This window comes from Hemiscyllium ocellatum, unplaced genomic scaffold (assembly GCF_020745735.1).
Source record: "Hemiscyllium ocellatum isolate sHemOce1 unplaced genomic scaffold, sHemOce1.pat.X.cur. scaffold_546_pat_ctg1, whole genome shotgun sequence".
In the NCBI taxonomy this organism is placed as follows: Eukaryota; Metazoa; Chordata; class Chondrichthyes; order Orectolobiformes; family Hemiscylliidae; genus Hemiscyllium; species Hemiscyllium ocellatum.
This window is the reverse complement of record NW_026869110.1, coordinates 189,059-211,889: the sequence shown is the minus strand read 5'-3', so window position 1 is coordinate 211,889 and position 22,831 is coordinate 189,059. Positions and strand designations below refer to the sequence as shown.

Below are 22,831 nucleotides of genomic sequence, written 5' to 3'. Positions count from 1 at the left end.
CGAAGGAAAGATATTGTCGCATTGGAGGCAGGTCAGAGAAGGGTCACTCGGCTGATCCTGGGAATGGAAGGATTTTCCAATGAGAAGAGGTGGAGTAGGTTGTGGTTCAACCCATTGAAGTTTAGATATTGCGAGAGAAATGGAATGAACCATCCAAGATTCTGAGGGGCTCTGATCGGGCAGATGCTGATAAGTTCGAAAATAGAACAGTAGAGCACAGCAACTGGCCCTTCGTCCCACCACCTCTATGCTGTCCATGAAACTATTCCAACTCATACCATCTGCCTGCACATGGTCCATATCCCTCTGTTCTCTGCCTGTTCATGTTTGTCTCAATCCCACTTCAAAACTTTACTCACATTTCTGCTTCTACGTTCTCCCTCGGTAACATCCACTCCACGTAAAAAAACAAACTTGCCTCACACATCTCGTTTAAACTTCCTCTTTCTCACTTTAAACCTATGCACTCTAGTATTTGAAAATTACACATTGGGAAAGAGATTCTGACTAACTGCATTATCTATCCCTGTTCCCAATGTTATATTCCTGTGCCTAGTCAGGTTGTGTTACTCTCATTAAACAATCCAACTTTGTTTAATTTCCTCTTACACCTGACATACTCTTAAAAAAACCTTAACACAGACAACGTGCTGATAAACCCCTTTTGCACCCTCTCCAGATCCTCCCCATCCTCCCTGTTGTGTGGGGATGAAAACTGCACACAGTTCTCCAAATATGGCCAAACAAACGTTTCATAAAATTGCAGCGTCAGATGCAAACCACTTTACCCACTGTGCCCGATGAAGGCCAGTGTTCCATTTGCCTGCCTTCCCATCTGACATACTTCTGTTGCCATTTCTGGGGTTACTGACTTGCACCAAGATCCTTCTGTATATCAATATCCCTCAGTATGCGAACTTTCTTCTTGAATTTGACATCATCTCACACTTGTCCAGACTAAACTCAATTTGCCATTTCTGTCTATTTCTCCGACTGTTCTGTAATCTCCTGCAGACTTTAATGCATCAGGGAAACAAGGGTTTTGAGGAGAAGGCAGGAAAGTATAGTTTATCAGAGTCAGATCAGCCATGATCTGATTGAAGAACAGAGCATACTCAATGGGACAAATGGCATCATTCGCCTCCTACATCTCATGGTCTAAGCACAAACTCAATATGTCCTGCATAATATTATGGGTCTCTGCTCACAAATCTCCTTTATAATGGGATTGTTGTTTATTTATTAGTACACAGCATTTGATCTACAAATATGACATTATGTTGGAGAAAACCATCTCACATACAATCCAGGATTCTATCCGTTACAGCACTGATACTCACTGCTGTATCAGTCGGCATGGAGACCACTGTCACACACAGTTACTGTACTGCCCTTGCAACAAGTACATTCAGTGTCCTGACTGTAACCATATTGACATTCCCATCACTGTTTGGTGCCTACAAAAGAATTCCTGCTAACAGTTGCTGCTGCATGCTTATTCTCAGATCCACTTTTGATATTCAGATCCACATGATTGTCTTATTAATGCGTTGACCTCATCCTTCCTTCACAACTTGTTGGCTTTTTGCCTAGTCTGCTTATTGGGACTAGATTGGGTTGGGATATCTGCACAGCATGGATGGGTTGGACCGAAGGGTCAGTTTCCATGTTGTAGTACATCTCTCTGACTCTATGACTCTATCCCAACAACCCTTCAGTTTTCACTTCCCAGCGATTATCATTCTGCAGCTAAATCTCCAGAAAGAAAGTTCCATCATATCTGTTCACTGTCATTCCATCTGCCTTATGGTGAATGCAGGGAGTCATTCCTCAGTAGTGAGGGGTTGAACAGATTGTTAGAGTTACAGAGATAGGGAGGCTTAAAGGGAATCGAGGAAGTTAGAATTAAACAGAGTTACATCTCGTAAAGAATGTCAGTGGGACAAAGGGATTTGGGGATTGGAGGAATTTACAGAGATTCAGGGAGCTGGATTAGATTCTGGAGATAGGGATAGGGATGGAGAAAGGAAGAGGTAGGCAGACTGAGAGGCACAGACAGGGGACTATTTCATCTAGGAGAGTATTGTGTATAATAACAGAGATATGGAAGGTGGTCATGACTGAAGACATTTACAGATATAAGGAGCTTCTATGCTCTGGAGGCTACATAGATAAGAAGGCAATGGAGAATGCCAGGTTACTGGGTTGGAGACAGTTACACAAATGGGGAGGGTTACACAAACTGAAAGAGTTTTCTGTGGTCGTGAATGGTGTAGGGAGTGAGGTTGACATTTAACAAGATAAAGATCAAAGAATTGGAAAAGGATAAGGAGATTACAAAGTTTTCACAGCTAAGGGAGGTTTCTAGGAGCTGGAGAAGATTACATAGGTAGGGACCCATGGAGAGTTTCAAGTCAAATACATTGACATGGAGGGTGGTGTTGGTGGGAGGAGCTTACAAGGATAGACAGGACAGTCAGGGATGAAGGCATTTAGTATCTCCTGCAGAAGTTTAGGAATTAGGATGTTAGGTATTGGAGAACCTGACAGAGACAGAGAGAATGATGTGAACTAGAGAAGATTCCAGACAGAGGTAGGATTATTGGGACTGGAGGATATTACAGAGATCACTAACACAGCATGGGCCAGGATTGATGCCTGCGATCCCCTGTGCTGTCGCATTGAGGACCAGTACAGCAGAGGTGAAAGCAGGACCCTCACAAAATGGTGGGAATGAAGCCTAGAATGTTGCTGTTCCTTGCCCAGCTCTGTATCTATGTCCTGTATTCCAAGTCTGAATATAGAAGTCTACCACCCCACCCTGTGCTGTTTACTGTGAGTGATCTTACCGGCTGCAGGATTTACTGAAGGCTCCAGATCTCCCTCTCCACCTCTCTCACTCGGGCTGACCAACCAGTTTCAATGAGGTGATGGATGAGACAGGAGTGAGGAACATCCTGATTACCTGCATGAGACAGAAGTAGACAGAATGGGAAATTAGACTGATGCAATGAGGATAACTCATGCAGAGTGGCACTGAGTCCAACAGAGATCTCGAGAATCCCAGTCTCCATCCCTTGCCTGTGTTGCTGTGTCTCTCTGGAGTGGACAATTCTGTTGACTCAGGATCTCAGGCCATCTGTAAGAGGGAGAAATGCTGACAGAGGCAGCAAATAGACCGACACAGCGAGGGATACCACATGGAGAGATACTGAGTGATATCACATTATTAGACACTGCATTAACAGGGAATTTTTTGAATTTGTAACAAAGGCACTGGGATAATTGTGAGGGGATTCAACATTCCTGTCTCGTCATCCCTTTGGCGGTGGGTCACAGACGAGGCTGACTCTCTCCCACTCTCGGGGCGGGCGGGGGGGCGGGGGGTAGAGGGGAAGTTTGTTGTTGGCTGTACAGACCGATGTGGACTTTCACACACACTGTTAGACTTGGGGCAGAAGGTGGCCATGGGAAAGGGGTGGGTGGGGCATTGATGTGACAGCGCGCTCCTTGTGCTGTTTTCTCCTGGATTCCCAATTTCACCACAGCAAGTCTCGAGGTGCTCAACATTTACATATAATAAATAGAAAGCAGGAGACAACAGCTTCGCTTCACTTAGAGGTCACCACTGATGATGTTACCGAGCCAGGTAACGAAATCTCTGGAAATCAAACCTACAGCTCAGCGAGCAAACCTACACCCTAAACCTCAACCTGAGCTACAAACCTTCACAAAACGTGCGACATTCCAGCACGTTCCCTACTTACTGTCAGGCTAACATCGTTTGGTTTCAGACTGACTGCACAAAGGATTTTGGTAATCCTTGTGTATCAATCTGACAAAGGGAGTTTACGGATCAGCAGGTAATTGAGAAGGCAAATCAAATGCTGGCATTTATTACAAAGGGAATGGAGTTTAAAAGTAGGGAGGTCCTGCTACAACGATGTAAGGTAAAAGTCAGACCAACCTAGATTAAATGAACAGTATGTGTGCCCTAAGGAAAGATATTCTTGTATTGGAGGCAGGCCAGGGAAGGTTCACTCAGCTGATCCTGGAGATGGCAGGTTTTTCCAATGAGCAGAGGTGGGGTAGATTGGCCTTGAAATTATTGGGGTTTTGAAGAATGGGAGAGAAATCGAAAGAAACATCCAGGATTCTGATTTGCTTTGACAGGGTAGATGCCGTTAAGTTGGAAAATAGAACAGTACAACACAGTAATAGGCCCTTCGGCACACCATGGCTGTACTGACCATGATGCTATTCTCAACTAATCGCATCTGCCTGCACATGGTTGATATCCCTCTATTCTCTGCCTGTTCATGTTCCTGTCTAAATGCCACTTCAAAACTTTGCTCTCATTGCCACCTCTCCCACCTCCTGAGCAGCTTCCACTCTCTCGGTAAAGAAAACTGGCCTCATTCATCTCACTTAAAACTTCTCACTCTCACCTTAAACCGAGGCAGACTAGTATTTGATATTTCTACAGTGAAAGAAGGATTCCAACTCTCCACACTGTTCACACCTCTCCTAACGCTATATACCTGTACCAGGTTACCCCCCAGTCTCTGATATTCTCACAAAATAATCCAACTGCGTCCAACCTCCTTACAGTAAACACATTCTCATCCATGCAACATTCTGCCAACCCTCTGTTACACCCTCCCCAAAACCTCCACATCCTTCCTGTAGCGTGGAGATGAGAACGACACACAAACCTTCCAAACATGGCCGAATGAAGTTTCATTCAGTCACAACATGACATGCAAACGTCTGTACTCAATACTGTGACCAATGAAGGTAAGAATACCATACTCCTCCTTTACCACCACATCCTACTGTGTTGTTATTTTGCGGGAGCTATGGATTTGCATCCAAGGTCATCTGTTTATCAATGTTTCCAATTAGTCAATCATTGTACTTCTCTCTTCCATTTGACTTCATAAATGTATCACTTCACACTTGTCCCGATGAAATTCGGTTTGCAATTTCTCTGCACAGCGTCCCAGCTGATCTACACACTGCTGCAACCTTTAACACTCCTCCTCACTATCCACAATTCCCCTCACTATCCCTGATCATTACATGCTTTTCCAAATTTCATCTGCAAAATACTAAGCAAACTGCTGACCTTTTCATCTGAAGCACAGATATAAATTACACACAGACACCGCAGCACTGATCCTTGTGAAACACCATTGGCCACAGACGTCCAATCAGAAATTGACCACTCCACATTCCTCTGTCTACTATCACCAAGGAAATATTGTATCCAACTTACCAACGAGCATGAATTGTGATTTGATCTTCCAGATCCCCCTTGCTATTTGGAAGCTGCAAATTCAAAATGATTCGATATTTTGATTCCCAGATTAAATTGGCTGTCTCACTAAAGCACTGACTGTATCCTTTCTTCACAACAGACGGGATATTGCTTTTTTTTTGCTGATCCTGCCTAAATCCCTACAACCCCTCAATAATCACATTGCTGTCATGATCATTCTGCAGCCACCCCTCCACAATAACAGTTCGATCATTTCTGTTCTCTTCAGTTAATGCTCTCATTCCATCTGCCTTGTTGCAAATGCATGGCGCGTGTCACCGAGAGAGGACCTTTGAGGGATGTTTGGGAGCGCAACAATGTTAAATGTAGTTATAGTTGCTACAAAATGTTCGCAGGAGAAAACATTTTATTGTTTGGAGGAAGTTAGAGAGATAAAGCAACTTTGATTAGACTTCAGAGACAGGGATGTGTGTAGGGCTGTGGATCATTACATGAGAATATCACAGTGATAGGGAGGGTGGTATGGAATGGAGAATATTACAGGGAAAGGGAGGGTGGTATGGACAGGAGAATGTTGCAAGCACATGGAAGATGCTATAGACTGGAGTATGTAGCAGGGATAGGGAGGAAGTTGTAGACGGCATAAAGTTAGAAGGAGAGATGATTTTATGCACTGGAAGGTATGTCAGAGAGAGTGAGTGGTGTGCATGCTGCAAGATACGACAGGGATAGGGAAGCTTGTAGAGACTGGATGAGAGAGTCGTAGAGAGTCTTGTGAGAGACCAGATCACTTATGAGCATAGGATGTGCTGCAGTGAGCGGAGCCTTTTGCAGATATAAACGAGGATACAATTGCCACAAAGCAGTCACACCAATACATAGGTATATAGGAACGGAAGGATTTAAAGAGATTACACAGACTCGGAGTGTTGTATGCAGTGGAGGAGATTAAACTGATAGGGATGGTTTTGGAGTCTCAAAAATGTTAGAAAATAATGAGAGTTGCGATGGTGAGGGCAAGTTTCAACAATTTGGAGGATATAGATCTAAAGGAGCTTTGTCAGTTAGCGATGGTACAGTAAAGGGAATTGTAGTGGCTTCCCTTCCATAAGCAATCCATAAGCACTTAAAATAGCCTGTTTGACATCTGCATTATCTCTCGACCATTCATCAGACAGTGCTGCAAATACTTCACTGCCTCCGCCTACCAGCTTAGACTGAACTAGCATTTGTCAGAAGATCTCGGGCCACTCTATCTCTCTCTGCAATTTTTCAAATGAAATATAGAGTTCCTTGACACTAGAGTCACACATAGTCAGGATAACGAAGAAGGTGCTTGGTATGCATTCCTTTATTGGTCAGAGTATTGAGTACAGGAGTTGGGGGGTCATGTTGCGGCCGTACAGGACAGTGGTTAGGCCACTTTTGGAAGACTGCATGCAACTCTGTTCTACTTCCTATCGGAAGGGTGTTGTGAAAATTGAAAGGGTTCAGAAAAGATTTACAAGGATGTTGCAAGTGTTGAGCTATAGGGAGAGTTGAACAGCTGATGGTTGTTTTCCCTGGAGAGTCGGAGGTTGAGGGTGATCTTATAGAGGTTTATAAAATCAAGAGAGGCATGGATAGGTAAATAGACAAAATCTTTCTCCTGGGACGTGCGAGTCCAGAATTGTAGGGTGAGGTTTAGGATGAGAGGAGAAAGATATAAAAGAGAACCAAGGGGCAACATTTTCATGCAGAGGGTAGTACATGTATGGAATGAGCTGCCAGAGGAAGTGGTGGAAGCTAGTACAACTGCAATAGTTAAAAGGCATCTGGATGGATGTATGAATAGGAAGGGTTTAGAGGGAGATGAGCTGGGTGCTAGCAGGTGGGTCTACATTGGGTTGGGATATCAGATCTGCAGGATGGGACCGTGAATGGGTTGTGGGACCTGGAAGATGTTATGATTTGAGCTACCTATAATTTTTGATTGGATCTTTTAGCTGATCTTACAGCTGGTACAATTGCAACATTTAAGAAGCATTTGGATGGATATATGAATAGAAAGAATTGGGAGGGATATAGGCCAGGTACTGGCAGGTGGGACTAGATTGGGTTGGAATATCCTGTCGGCATGGACGGGTTGGAATGAAGGGTCTGTTTCTATGCTGTACATCTCTATGACTGTAAGACTGGCTGAATGGTCCAATCAAAAATTACCTCCGGTTCAAATCATAATATCCTCCATGTTCCACAACCCATCCTCAGTCACATCCTGCAGGTTCTATGAATTCCGTAACCTCCTGCAGGTCCCAAGTCCCTTCCTACATTTGTACCATCCTCCATGTTCTGCAGCCCTTCATACCTCGTAACATGGCCCAGACTCTCCCACTCTTCCTTCCTCTGCAATGTTCCCCAGAAGGGCACTGGAGGATGGTGGGGGTTACAGATATATGGAGGGACATCAAGACGGCAGGATTTTGTAGATATTAGAAATATAGGGACTTGAGGAGTTTAGGAGTGTTGTAGGGACTGGAGGAACTTACAAAAGGTAGGGATAGTTTTAGATTGGAGGATTCTGCAGAAAACCTTTACGTGGTAAAAGGCAGGATTCTTAGCAGCGTGCAGGAACAAAGGGATCCTGTGTCCTTCAGGTCACCACCCAAGTTGACAGGGTGTTAAGAAGGCGGATGGTGTGTTGGCTTTCATTAGCGGGGGGGATTGATTGTCAGAGATGAGAGGTTTTCCTGCAGCTATACAGAACCCCAGTTAGACCAAACTTGGAATATTGTGAACAGTTCTATTCGCTTCATTATAGGAAGGATGTGGAAGCTTTAAAGACAGTGCAGAGGAGATTGAGCAGGATGCAACCTGGACTAGAGGGCATGCCCATAGAAGGTAGTTTGTGGAAGCTGGGGCTTTTCTGATCAGAGCGAAGAAGGAAGAATGGTGACATGATAGAGGTGTACAAGGGAATGAGAGGCATAGATAGAGTGGATAACCAGAGACTATTTCCCATGACGAAATGGCTATCACAAGGGGACATAAGTGTCAGGTAATTGGCGGAGTGTTTAGCTTAGATATCAGAGGGTCTGGTGCTGGCAGGTAGAACTAGATTGGGTTGGGATATGCTGTCGGCATGGTCAGGACTGGTACGTTATTTACACAGAGTGTGGTGGGTGCGTGGAATGGACTGCCAGCTTTGGTAGTAGATTCAAACACATTACAGACATCTAAGCAACTCTTGGATCGGCATATCAATGATAGTAAAATGTAAGGTATGTAGGTTTGTTTCGTCTTCAGAATAGGATAAAAGGTCAGCACAATATTGAGCGTGGAAGAGCTTGTACTGGAACATGCAATTCCATGTTCTAAATAGCAAGCGTTATGTTGGCAGCAAGATGTTTTGGGAGATGGGAGAGGATGTGATCTGAATTAAGTGACACAAATAAGAGGCGTTGCTAAGGTTGTAGGAGGGAACAGAGACAGAAATTGTCTGGTCTTGAGCAGATGACCCTGACTGAGACGGGTGTGGGGACTGGAGGTGGTTTCACAGGGAAAGAGGACCATAGAGCCACGGGAGGTTGCAGAAATGTGGAGAGCTACCGGGCCTACAGGAGTTCATGGAGATGGGAGGTTGGGAGGAATGGAGCAGTTTACAGGGATAAGGATAGTGGTAGGATGGGGTGTTTTACACAGACAGGAATGTTTCAGGTGAATGGAGCTGAGTACAGAGATAAAGTGGGTTGTACAGATTGGAAAAACAAATAGACGTATGGAGGGTAGTCGTGACTGAAGATGTTTGTATTTTCAGGAAGGCTTAGGTTCTGAAGGTTATTTAGATAAAGAGGATGTGGAATCAATCAGATTTTCCAAGTGATAAAGACAGCAATTTTCTTTGGAGACAGTTTCACAGATTAGCGAGCATTAGTAACCTCCTCCAGTTTGGTCAAAGTGGGAAGGATTGTCGGGGAGGGTGATGTTTACACATGTAAGAGCTGGAGAAGATTATGGAAATGAGTGGATGGATGGAGACACTGGAGGAGCTTCCATTGACAGGGTGGGGCTGGCAATGAAAAGATATCACATAGATAATGGGTCTTGTAGGAACTGGATCGGAAGAGTCACAGGGATTGGAATGATTTCTGCAGATTTGGAGTCTTAGAGGGACTGAAAGAATTGTAGGGTCTCCACAGATTGATCGTGTCTTTAAGAATAGAAGAGTTTATGTAGATACGGATAGCTTAAACCCAATGCAAGCAGTCTTCATTTCAAGACCAGAGCCTTATTATCCCTCACCAGCCAAGGATTCCTAACCCTGCCAGTTTTTCCCTTTATCCCAATGGGGAAGACTGGTCCTGGATTCTTGAGATCACACTCTAACAACCCTCCCATTTACCAGTTGTTCCCTTTCCTTCAAACAGACTCACCCAATCGACTGGAATCATAATATGGAGGTGCCGGTGTTGGACTGGGGATGTACAAAGTTAAAAATCACCCAACACTCGGTTCCAGTCCAACCAATTTTTTTGAAAGCACTAGCTTTCAGAGCACTGCTCCTTCATCAGGTGGTTGTGGAGCACAATCCTAATACACAGAATTTATAGCAACAGGATGGCAGGGTCATGGAATATAATATCAAACAAATTTAGTTGAAGCCTTTCATCTGTTACAGTGATCACCAGCGCTTCCAAAGGGAGTTGGATTATAACTGGGCATTGTGCAATTTTAAATTCACAGCATTGACGCTGGCCAGATCCTGCAGAATGGCCCCAAACCTGGCCCTGTTCCAGTTTTCCTACTCAATCTGGGGACCTGCTGATCTTCCTCCATAACTATGTTAAAACGAAGACAGTTGTGGGCACTGGACCCAAAGTGCTCTCCGAATGACACTTCAGTCACTAGTCCGACCTTGTTTTGTGAGGGGTGTTCCAGTGTTGCACCTGCTGAGTAGAGTAGGGCCCTCGGCATACTGATTTAGAAACCTTCCTTGGACACATTTGAAAAATTGCACTCCGTCCAGGTCTTTTATACTCCAGGTGGCCCAGTCAATACAGGGAATATTAAAATCTCCAGCCTGTACTCCTCTTCCAATCCTATAGTTATCAGCAATCTCTCTACACATCTGCTCCTCTGGCATCTGTTGTGTCTATAACAGTCTACAATACAGTCCCATCAAAGTGACCACCCCCCTTCTTCTTTATAAATTCTAACCATGTGGAATTTTAAATGAGTATATGTTTTAAAAATTGGAATTAACAATCCATAAATAAGTATTGATAAAAATCCAAACACTTGACCTTCAGAGAAAGACAACAGTTCACTCTCATGTGGTCTGCACGACATACCCACAGCAAAGTGGTTGCCTCTCAATGACCCTGTGAAATGGGCGAGCCAGCTGCTTAGCTCAAGGGCAGCAAGGGATGGGCAATAAAGACTGGTCAGCCAGAGACACCCACATCCCAGACCGGATTTTTTTAAAAAAAATCCATTCAGATTGGTCCCAGCTCAGTTCCAGTGGAACAATGTCCTGGCCAATCACGTTGGTAGGTATATGGACAGGGCTTTAAACTGACAGGGAGGATGCAGGGACAGGCTTCAGGTGAAAGAAGCTTTCCAAATCCAAAGAGAAAACGTGAAGCATCAGAGCAGCGTGGGAATGTGACTGAAGACAACAGAAAGGAACAGGATGGGACAAAGTTTAACTAAAACTGTACATCAGCAAATCCATTTGTGACAGGAAATTGTGGGAACGAGTAAATTATGTTTTTTATTAATGGCCAAAGTCTCTGCAACAAGGTAGATGGATTTGTGACACAGAGATAAAAGAGGTTTAGACACCAGAGAGATGTGGTTACAGGACGAACAAAAGGTGGACAGAAATATTCAATGGTTCACAACCCTGTGCAAATTCAGTCAAAATGGGTAAGAATAACAATAATGGGTAAGAAAGGCATTATAGAGAAAGCATTAGGCCTCAGATCATGAAGTAGAGTCAGTTTGAATGTAAATTCTGGCTACTACTTGCCAAGGACACAAGTAGCAGAACAGTTTTAGACCACCAAACAATATTCCATGGCTCGTCACTGCAATAAATAGGAATTCATTGGATTTTTTAATAAAGGAATGGTGAACATTTAGTGAAATGTCAATATTCGCAAAGTCTGGGACACTCACACTGACAACAGTGATATTGGAAGAGGAGTTCAGAGAATTTTTTTCAGTGTTTCTTAGAATAACACATTGTGCAATTGGTTAGGGACGTAACTGTCTCAGAGCGACTGTTGTGTGATAAAACTTAGTGAATGAGTAATGTCACCTGGAGAGATCCTTTGGGAAATTGTGATAAAGTGCAGTTTAAAGAAATATAAAGTTTTAAAGTAAATCACAGAAAGGACAAGCTACAACTAGAAACAAAAATAGCCAATTACATGGATTTGATAGGAGAACTGACCAAGGTAAACAGGCTGAACAGACTGAAATATGGGCGTCTGGAAATGAACAGTGGCAAACATTTGAAGGAACAGTGTAAAACACTCAACAAAAGGACATTCGACTGAAACAGACAAAAACTCAGCAAGAAATCCCCCCCGGTCCCTCACTCAGGACAAAACTGATCATATTAGATTATGAAGCTGAGAACATCACCAAAAAGTACTTAAAATCCTCAACTGAGAGAGAGTTTTAGAGTAAGTTTTAAAGGGATTGAAATGGGTCTGCTAACAGGAGGAGGGCAATGGGAAGGGGAACATTGTCAACGTTTATTGACACGAGAGAAACATGGAGAGACGAAGGTGCTAGAGTTAGTGAGAGAGTTACAGAGAGTGGGCAGGGCCAAAACGGTGTTACAAAGCCAGGACAGATTGCTGCAGCTGGAGGGGTTTGCAGAAGTAGGGAGGGACATATGTACTTTTATTTATTCATTCATGGGATGTGGGTGTCATTGCCTGGACCAGCATTCTTTTACCCTACTGCTAATTACCCAGAATTTGTTGGGCTCCGGTGGATATATATAATACTTTGCTGGACACAGGTGAAGTGCTGACTGACTGCAGGGTCGCTAATGTCGTTCCTTTGTTCAGGAAGGACAGCAGGGATAGGCCAGGTAATTACATAGCAGATAGTCTGACAGCAGGGGGAGGGAAATGATTGGAATGAATTGTGAGGATGAATCGACACTTGCAAAGATAAGGACCAACTTGGTTTAGTCATCACAGATTTGGCAGAGGAAGGTACTGTCGGAGGAATTCAGTTCAGTTTTTTCTTTAAATGGTGCTGAAGTATATTGATGAAGGCAGTGCAGATGAGTGTTTTACATGTACTTGACTAAGTCCTTGAACAAGATGCAAAATGTAAGGCTGATCCAAAAGAACTGCGTTTCAAGGCAGGTTGGCAAATTGGATGCAAATTTGGTGAATAGAATACTTTCACCAGCGGGTGTACCACAGGGATCTGTGCAGGAACCATTGAACATTAATAACTCGGATGTGAAAACAAAAGGTATCATTAGTAGGTTTGCAGATGATATGAAAGGTGAGGGTGTTGTTCACAGTGAGGAGGATCATCTCCGTCTGCTGTTCGATGTCGATCAGATGAAAATCTAAGCAGAGTTTAGTTCTGATCGAAGTGAGGAGATACTCTGTGGGAGGTACGATAAGCGAAGGACAGACATAATGAATGGTAGGACCTTGCGGAGTATTGAGGAATACAGGGACCTTGGTGGACAAGTCCATAGATCCCTGAAGGTGTCAGCACAGGGAGACAGGGTGGGAAAGGCACCTAAACTGGGAGCGGGAGAGGGACCCACATCCTGCTGGGGTGAATTGCTAGAGATGCTTGAGAGGATATAACCTAGTCTGGCAGGGTGTTGGACCTTAAATAGACGTAAGGCCAGAAAGAAGATTGATGCTGGTACACGAGTTACAGACAGTAATTTTAGCAGACAAGGCAGGCAAGAACATAGCAGGGAATGGGGAAAACCGATGATTAAACCGCATTTATTTCAATCCAAGGGGCCTGACAGCTAAGGAAGATGAACTCAAGGCATGGATTGGAACATGGGACTGGGATATTTTAGTTATTACAGAAACACAGCTGAGGGAGGGGCAGGACTGGCAGTTCATTGTTTCAAGGTAGAGATGCTACAGGAAGTGGAGGCAAGAGAGGACGTGTGGTGGTGAATGAATCATCCCAGCAGTACTTAGAGAGGATATTCCTGTGGGATCGCCCAGTGAAGCTATGTTAGTCGAACTGAGAAATAAGAATGGGTCATCACTTTGATATGATCTGACTGCTGACCCCGAATAATCCGTGGCAGACTGAGGAACAAATATGTTGGGACATCTTAAATATCAACCAGAATAACAGGGCTGTTATGGTCGGGTTTTTGAACTTTCCAGACCTAGACTGGGACTGCCAGTGTTCAGCGTTTGCAAGGGAGGAATTTGGTAATTGTGTTCCAGAAAACTCCCAATCAATATGTAAATGGCCTGAAAAGAGAAAGGGGCAAAACCTGACCTCCCCTTGGGAATCAAGGTCGGGAAAGGGACTGAGGTGTGAGTGGGAAAGCATTTTGCCAAAGTGACCACAGTTCTAGTAGTTTCAAAACAGCTTTGGAAAAGGACAGGCCTGGTCCACAAGTGCAAGTTATAAAATGGAGCCAGACCAATCTTGATCGTGTTAGCCAGGAACTTTCAAAATATGATTGGGGAAGGGAATTATTTACAGGGAAAGGGAAGTTTGCCAAGTGAGAATATTTTAAAAGTGAGATAAACTGATCGATTAGCGCCAGCATTTTCCTGTTTGTGTGCAGCTCAATACTGACAGCATTCGGAAACACTGGCTGTCTATTGAGGGTCTGGTCAAGGAAAAGGGGGCACATGTCAGGTATAGCCAGCTGGATCAAGGGAATCCCTGAAGATATACAGGGGCTGTAGGAATACACTGAGTAGAAAACAGGAATGGAGAAAGGGTACAAGAAATAGCCTCAGCAGAGAAGGAAAGGGGAATCCAAAAGTGATTGTATCAGTATATTAAGAGTGCATAAGTAACTCAGGACAAAATAGTATCCATTAAAGATCAATGATGCCATCGATGTGTGGAACTGCAGGATATTTGCTAAGATCCTAAACATTTTTTTCACCCCAGAACTTACTGTGGAGAAAGACCGGGGACCTCAGGGACCAAGAGCAATTCGTTAGACCACATTTGGAGTCCTCTGCAATTCCAGTCTCCCTGCTATAGGAAGGATGTTGTGAAACTTGAAAGGGCTCAGAAAAGATTTACGAGATATTGCCCGGGGTGTTGCTGAATAAGCTGGGGTTACTGTCACTGGAGAATCGGAGACTTAGGGATGACCATATAGAAGTTTATATGAACATGAGCGGTATGGATAGGGTAAGCATTCAGGGCCTTTTCCCAGAATTTGGGGAGTCCAAAACTAGAGGGCATAAGTTTAAGGTTAGAGGTGAATGGTTTACAGAGGGACTGAATGGACAACGTCTTCACACACATGGTGATGTGTGTATGGAATGAGCTGAGAGAGAAAGTAATGGAGACTGATACAATTACAACATTTAAAAGGTATCTGGATGGGCAGCTGAATAGCAAGGGTGTAGACGTATATGGGCCAAATGCTGGAAAAGGGAATGGATTTATTTAGGTCTTCTGGTCAGCCTGGACGAGTTGGGGACCAAAGGGTCTGTTTCTATGCTGTATATCTCTATGACTTGAAAAGAGGTGGTGCTGGAGGTTTTAAAACACAAAGCTATGGCCTGTCCCAGAACCTGATTAAGTGTATCACAGGACACTGTGGAATGCTAGGGAGTAAATTTTGGAGCCCCTAACAAACGTACGTGTACTATGTGTGATGGGCTGGCAGGCTGGAGGGTGGCGTCATGGACAGTGAAGGATGTTTTCTGAGATTACAAAGGGATCTTGATGAAGTGAGTGAATGGGCTGAAAAACTAGAGATGGAATTCCATCTGAATAAATACAAGGCAATGCATTTTGTAAAACAAACAAGGTAGAGCTTATACAATTAATGTTCGAGCCTCGGTTGGTGTTTTAGAGCAGAGGGACCTCCGGTTCAGGTACATAATTCTTGACGTTTGCATCACAGGATGGATAAGACAGTGCTTGGCATGCCTGACTATTGCTCAGTAAATTGAGTTGAGGAATTGGGACGTCATGTTGAGATTGCACAGACATTTGTGAGGCCTGTTCTGCAATACTCTATCCAGTCCTGGTCGCCCAGTTAACAGGGAGGGTATTATTAAGCTGCAGGGCATTCAGAAGAGATTTACCAGGATATTGCTGGGTATGTAAGGATTCAGTTCTGAAAAATGGCTGGATAGTCTGAGCCTTTTTTTCACTGGAGCCTGGAGTTTGAGACATTATACTATAAAGGTTTATGAAAAAAATGAGGAATATAGATCAATTTAATGGTCGTTGCCTTTTCCTCAGGATGGGGGAGTCTCAAGAGGAGGAGCCACATTTTAAGGTTAGAGGAGAGAGATGTTCAAAAAAAAGATATGGGGCTATTTGCTACACCGAGGGTGGTTTGAGTGTGGAATGAACGTCCTGAGAAAGGGTTGATATGGGTACAATTACAACATTTAAAAGGTATTTGGATAAACAGGTGAATAGGGAAGGGTTGGAGTTATATGGGCCAGCAACAGGCAGCTGGGAAGAGTTTAGTTTCAGATGATGGTGAGTATCAGCTGAAGGGTCAGTTTCTATGCTGTATGGCTCTATGACAAGAATATGGTTTTATTCCTTTATTGAATAAAGGATCAGGGCTGGGTCCACTGATGTGCATCATCTACATAAAGGAATTGGTTGAAAATATAGGAGTGATTGTGCGAAAGTTTGTTGATGATCAAATTAATGGTGTAGTGGGCAGTAAATACGGTTATCAAAGGGGATCTTGACCAACTGGGCCAGTGGACCAAGGAATGAAAGATGGAGTTTAATTCAGATGTTGGATTTTGTTAAGACAAACCAGGGAGGACTAACACAGTTAATGGAAGGGCTCTGGCCAGGGTTGTCGAAGAAAGAAAGAGAGAGAGACCAGGGGGTGCAAGTTACATTGTTCCTCGGAAGTGGCATACCAGGTGGACAGGGTGGGGAAAGCGGCATTTGGCACACTTGTCGACATTGGCCAGCACTTTGTTACATACGTTGGAGATATTTGTATCATTGTCCTAAATATTTCCCTTGGGCAGAGGAGGCCACGGGGTGACCTAAGAATGATGAATACCCAAGGGTAGGTGAGTCCAAAACTCGAGGGTATAAACAGGAGGTGAGAGAGCAAGGATTTAAAGAGGGAGTTAACGGGGAACGTTACCCACAGAGGATGGTGCATAGACGGAACAGACTGCCTCAGGCACATTCGAGAAACAAGAACAATTACAGCATGGAACAGACATTTGGGCAGGAACATGGAGAGGATAAGGTTGGAAGAGCTAAGGGCCAAATGCAGGCAATTGAGACTCATTCAGTTTAGGAAACATAGGCAGCATTGTGGAGTTGGACCACAGGTTCTGTTTCCGTGCTATATCACTCTGTATCCAGTTAAAGAGGATTAGTGTACCAAAATAAGGCATGTTGTAGACACTGAAGCAAGTTACAGTGATAGGGATGGTATTCTGGAATGCAGTACATTTCAAATATGTGGAGGGACTATCGGGAATGGAGCAGGTTACAGGGCCAGGGACTATTGTAGGAGTTAAAACTGACTGAAGACACTGGTGCACAAGCCATGCCACAGATACAGTTTTGCAGAGTAGTGAGTCTTAGTACAGTGTTAGAGGGAGACCACAGAACAGAAAGATCCCAGGCAGCATTCACAACATCTCGTCGGAGGCCTACTCTCCCCTCTGTTGTCCTGACGCTCACTGAGACAGCACAGGCCTGGATTGATAACTATGAACTTCCGATGCTGTCTCAGTGCAATTTCAGTTAAAGTAGATGTGGTGACTGAGCATGGGGTGTGTCTATACTGTGCTCCCCACGCAGCACTGTATCTATATCATGTATCGTTAGCCAATATTTGCACTGTGCTCCCTGCTCTGTGCACTGTGAGTGATCTTACCTCACTGCAGGATTTATTGAAGGTTCCAGATCTCTCTGCCCTTTGTCTCTCTGGCTGACCAACCATCTACAATAAGGTGATGGATGAGACACACAGCAGTTGGGAAGTCTATTGAGTCAGGAACTTCCTGAGTACCTACAGGAGACAGAGAAATAGACAGAATGGGAAATTAGACTGATGCAGTGAGGGTTACACAAGGAGAATGGAAATGACCCCACAGATATCTGGAAAATCCCAAGCTCCATCCCTGGCCTGTGCTGTTGCATCTTTCTGGAGTGGAGAATTCTGTTAGCTCAGGATCTGGAGTAGCTGCAAGAGTGAGAGACACTGACAGAGGCAGCAATTAGACCCACAATGTGAGGGATACCACATGGGGAGAGACTAAGAGAGATCACCGGAGTGCTGGAAGGCTTCAGGATCACACAATCATGTTGGAAGAATGGGTTTAGCTTCATGTATCAGTGCTCAGGGATGAACAACCAGTGAGCAGGTGAAGTGATGACCCAGTAACATTATTGTTAGGGCATTTGTCCAAAACCTCAGTTAGTGCTCAGGGGAGGCAGGTTTGAATCCAATCATAAGATATGGTGGAATTTAAAATCAATAATTTTAAAAATAGCAATTAACAATCCATAAACAAATATGAAACCATTGCTGATGTACAAAAATCACAATCTCTTAGATTAGATTCCCTCCAGTGTGGAAACAGGCCTTTCGACCCAACCAGTCCACGCCATCCCTCGAAAGAGTAGCCCACTCAGACCCATCTCCCTCCACCTAATACACCTAACATTATGGACAATTTAGCATGGCCAATTCGCCTGACCTGCACGGCTTTGGACTGTTGGAGGAAACCGGAGAATCCGAAGGCAATTCACGCAGACAAGGGGAGAATGTGCAAACTCTACACAGTCGCTGGTATCGAACCTGGGACCCTGGTGCTGTGAGGCAGGAGTTCTCAGCACTGAGCCAGCGTGCCGCCCACTTGTCCTTTCGACAACGAGGTCTGATCATCCTCATGTAGTCTGCATGACATGCCTACAGGAAAGTGTTTGCCTCTCAATTGCCCTCTGAAATGGCCAAGCAAGCTACTCAGCTCATGGGCAGATAGGGCTGGGCTACAAAGGCTGGTCAGCCAGAGACACCCACATCCCCTACCTGATTTATAAAAAAAATCCATGAGGATGGTCCCACTGGAACTGTGCTGGGACCAGTGTCCTGGCCAAACATGTCAGTTGATTTATGAACAGGGCTTTAAAGTGACATAGAGGATGCAGGGACAGGGTTCGGGTGAAAGGAGATTTCCAAGTCCAAAGAAAAAAGGTGAAGCATCAGAACAGCATGGGGATGTGACTGAAGACAATCGGAAAGGAACAGGATGGGACAGAGTTGAACTAAAACTGTACATCAGTGAATAGGTTTGTTATAAGAAATTGTGGGAAAGAGTAAATTATGGGTTTTTTTTTAAATGGACGAAGTCTTATCAATAAGGTGGATGGATTTGTGACACTGAGATAAAAGAGGCTTAGAAACCAGAGAAATGTGGTTACAGGGTGAACAAAAGGTGGACATAAATATTCAATGGATCACAACCTTGCGGAAACTCAGGCAAAGTGGGCAACACGAACAATAATGGGTAAGAAAGGCATTACAGAGAAAGCATTTGGCATCAGATCATGAAGTAGAGTCAGTATGAATGTAAATTCTGGCTACTACCTGCCAAGCTACAAGCGGCAGAACAGGTTTAGCCACCGAACAGCATTTCATGGCTCATCACTGCATTAAACAGGAACTCTTTGGAATTATTTTAACAAACATATTGTGATAATTTTGGGAAACATCAATATTCCCATAATCTGGGACAGTCACACTGACAACAGTGATATTGGAAGAGGAGTTCAGAGAATTAGTTTTCACTGTTTCTTTGAAAAACAAATTGTGCAACTGGCGAGGGACAAAACTATCTCAGAGCGACCGTGATCAAACTTCGTGAATGAGTAATGTCACCGGGAGAGATCCTCTGCGAAATTGTGATAAAGTGCAGTTTAAAGAAAGATAAAGTTTTAAAATGATTCACAGAAAGGACAAGCTACAAGTAGAAACAAAAATAACCAATAACATGAGTTGGAGAGGAGAACTGACCAAGGTAAACAGGCTAAACAGACTGAAATATGTGCCTGTAAATGAGCAGTGGAAAACATTTGAAGGAGCAGTGTAAAACACTCAACAAAAGGACATTCCATTGAAACAGACAAATCCTCAGCAAGAAATCCCCATCGGTCCCTCACTCAAGTAAAAAGGATCATATTAGATAATCGGGCTTAGAGGATCACCAAAATGTACTTTGTCCTGAAGTGAGAGAATATTTTAGGAGTAAGTTTTAAAGGGATTGCAAAGGATCTGCTCGCAGGAGGAGATCTGATGGAAGAGGGAATAATTGTCAAGGTTTTATGTCACAACAGGAACCGGGAGAGCTGAAGGTGCTGGAGGTGGTGCGAGTGTTACAGAGAGTGGTCAGGGCCTGAACGGTGTTACAAAGCCAGTACAGATTGCTGCAGCTGGAGAGGTTTGCAGCGGTAGGGAGGGACATAGGTATTTTTATTTATTCATTCATGGGATGTGGATGTCACTGATTGGACTAACGTTCTTTGCCCCACTGCTAATTACCCAGAGTATAGCACAGAGTCAGCCATATTGCTGTGGATCTGGTGTCCCGTGCAGGCCAGACCAGGTTAGAATGTCAGATGTTCTTCTCTAAAGGATGTAAGTGAAACAGATGAGTACTTCCTACTGGTCAACAATGCTTTTATGTACAGCCACAACATGACATCCCAACTCCCAACTCCTACTCTCAGTGCTGTGCCCAAAGAAGGTAACCACCCCAAACGCCTGCTTCACCAGCCTGTCTACCTGTGACACCACTTACAAAGAACTGTGTACCTGCATCCCTGGGTCTCTGACTGACACCGCTCCCCAGGGCCCGAACATTAACTGTACAGGTCCCGCCCTGGTTTGTTTCACAACATTGGAACACTCCATCTGCTATTCTTCAGCCCACTATCCCAGCAGTACTGTTAATCTTGTTGTATCATAGACAACTTTCTTCACTGTCCACTTTACCAACAATTTCAGTGTCACTCAAAAAACTTACTTACCACAAAACCAATATTCCCATCCAAACCATTTATCCAAATGACAAATAACAGGGGACCCACTACAGCACTGGTCACATGTCTCCAGTCAGAAAAACAACATGTCTCCCCATCACCCTCTGTCTCCTACCATCAAGCCCAATATTGTATCCAATTGACTAGCTCCTCCTGAATGCTATACCTTTTTACACTGATCTGAGCTTATTACACAGTTTACCAAACAGAACATACAACACAGAACAGTACAGCACAGGACCCTTCGGCCATGAAGCCATGCCCATCTTTGACCCGACGGTAAGATCAAACTAACCTACATACCCTTCATTTTACTACCATCCATGTGCCTATCCAAGAGTCTGTTAAAATATCTCATTCTACCCACCCACCACTCTGTGTGTAAAGGACCTACATCTGAAATCTCCCCTTACACATCCTCCAATCACCTTATAATTATGCCCCCTGGTACCATGTATGTCGTGGGATAAAGAGGTCTCTCACTGTTCATTCTATCTTTGCCTCACACCATCTTGTTTACTTCTATCAAATCACAGCACACTCTTCTTCATTCCTATGAGAAAAGCCTTAGCTCCCTCAACCTTTCTTCATAAGACATGCCCTCCAGTACAGGCAGCATCCTGGTAAATCTCCTCTTTCCCCTCTCTAAAACTTCCACATCCTTCCTGTAATGAAGGGATCAAAACTGAACACAATATTCTAATTGGGATCTAAACAAGGCTGTATAGAGCTGCAGCATAACCGCATGGCTTTAAAACTCAATCCCCCAGCTAATGAAAGCCGATACAACATATTCTTTCTTAACAACACTCTCAGCTTGGTGGCAAATTTGATGGATCTCTGGTCATGAAACCCAAGATTGATCTGTTCCTCCACACTATCCAGTATTCTGCCTTTATCCCTGTATTCTGCATTCAAGTCTCACCTTCCAAAATACACCACTTCACACTTTTCCAGATTTGACTTCATCTGCCACTTCTCAGCCCAGCTCTACATCCTGTCAATGTCCCATTGCAATCTCCAATAGACATCCACACTATTCTCACCACTCCACCAACCTTCATGTCATTGAGAAACTTACTAACCCAATCTTCCACTCACACATCCAAGTCATTCATAAAATTACCAAAAGCAGACGTCCTGTAACCTCTCCGTGCAGAAAACCACTGGTCACCGAGCTCCAGGCTGAATGCATCACCCTCTGTCTTCTATGGGCCAGGAATTCTGTATCCAGACAGACAGGTTTCCATATATCCCATGCATTGTTCTTTCTCAATGAGCCATACATGTGTTTTGTCACATTCTCAAAGGATGCAATAAGATTTGTGATCATGACCTGTCCCTTACAAATGCTGACTTTCTCTAATCAAACTATGGTTTTCCAAGGAATCATAAATCCTGTATCTCAGAGTCTCCAATAATCTGCACATCACAGACAGAAGACTGACAGGTCTGTAGTTCCCAGGATTATCTCTATTCCCTTTCTTGAATAACGCATGGCTGATTCACCTAACCTGCACATCTTTGGGCTGTGGGTGGAAACCGGAGCACCTGTTGGACACCCACACAGACATGGGGAGAATGTGCAAACTCCACACAGACAGTCGCCCGGGGCTGGAATTGTAATCGCGTCCCTGGTGCTATGAGGCAGCAGTGCTAACGACTAAGCCACCGTGCTGGCCCATGTAACTCTCTAGAGCCCTGCTTCTGATCCTTCGTTCCTCAACCTTCGGTTTAGCTTCATTCTTCATCTTGACGAGATGTGCTACATCCCTTGGAACCTTGTCAAATGCTTTGCTGAAGTCCACGTAGACAACGCTGACTGCTCTGCCTTCATCTATCTCTTGGCCACCTCCTCGAAGAGTCAATCCAGTTTGTGAAATACGGTTTCCCACTCACAACGCCATGCTGAGTATCTCTAATCAGCCTTGCCTTTGCAAATATATGTCGCTCCTTTCTCTCCGAATCCTCCTCACAACTTAGCTAGCACTGGCTCACTGGGCTGTTATTCTCTGGTTTTTCCCTGCAGACCTAAAGTGATGGAATAGCATTAGGCACCCTCCACTCTTCCGGTAACTCATTGTGTCTATTGATAATATAAATATCTCTGTTAGGGACACCACAATCTCTTCCCTAGCTTCCCATGAATATTCAAGGATAGACTGAATGAGCTATTGAGGATTGATCTACCTTTATTTGCTTTAAGATTCCAGCACTTTCTCTTCTCTGTTGAGGATTCTTTCCAAGACATCACTATTCATTTCCTCAAGTTCCCGAGATTCCATGTCTTTCTCCACACTAAATACT

At 44.1% G+C, this 22,831-nt stretch overlaps 1 long non-coding RNA gene across 3 annotated transcripts in view; it reads right to left on the bottom strand.

The window, feature by feature from the left end:
- The window catches only part of LOC132813933 (uncharacterized), an 89,848-nt gene extending 72,424 nt beyond the window's left edge, over positions 1-17,424 (bottom strand). For all 3 annotated transcript variants that reach the window (XR_009644220.1, XR_009644219.1, XR_009644221.1), the window contains exons 1-2: positions 17,358-17,424; positions 2,850-2,965 (exon numbers count right to left, since the gene is read on the bottom strand). This is a non-coding gene — a long non-coding RNA (uncharacterized LOC132813933). The remainder of the gene's footprint in view (positions 1-2,849; positions 2,966-17,357) is intronic.
- Positions 17,425-22,831: the final 5,407 nt, after the last annotated feature.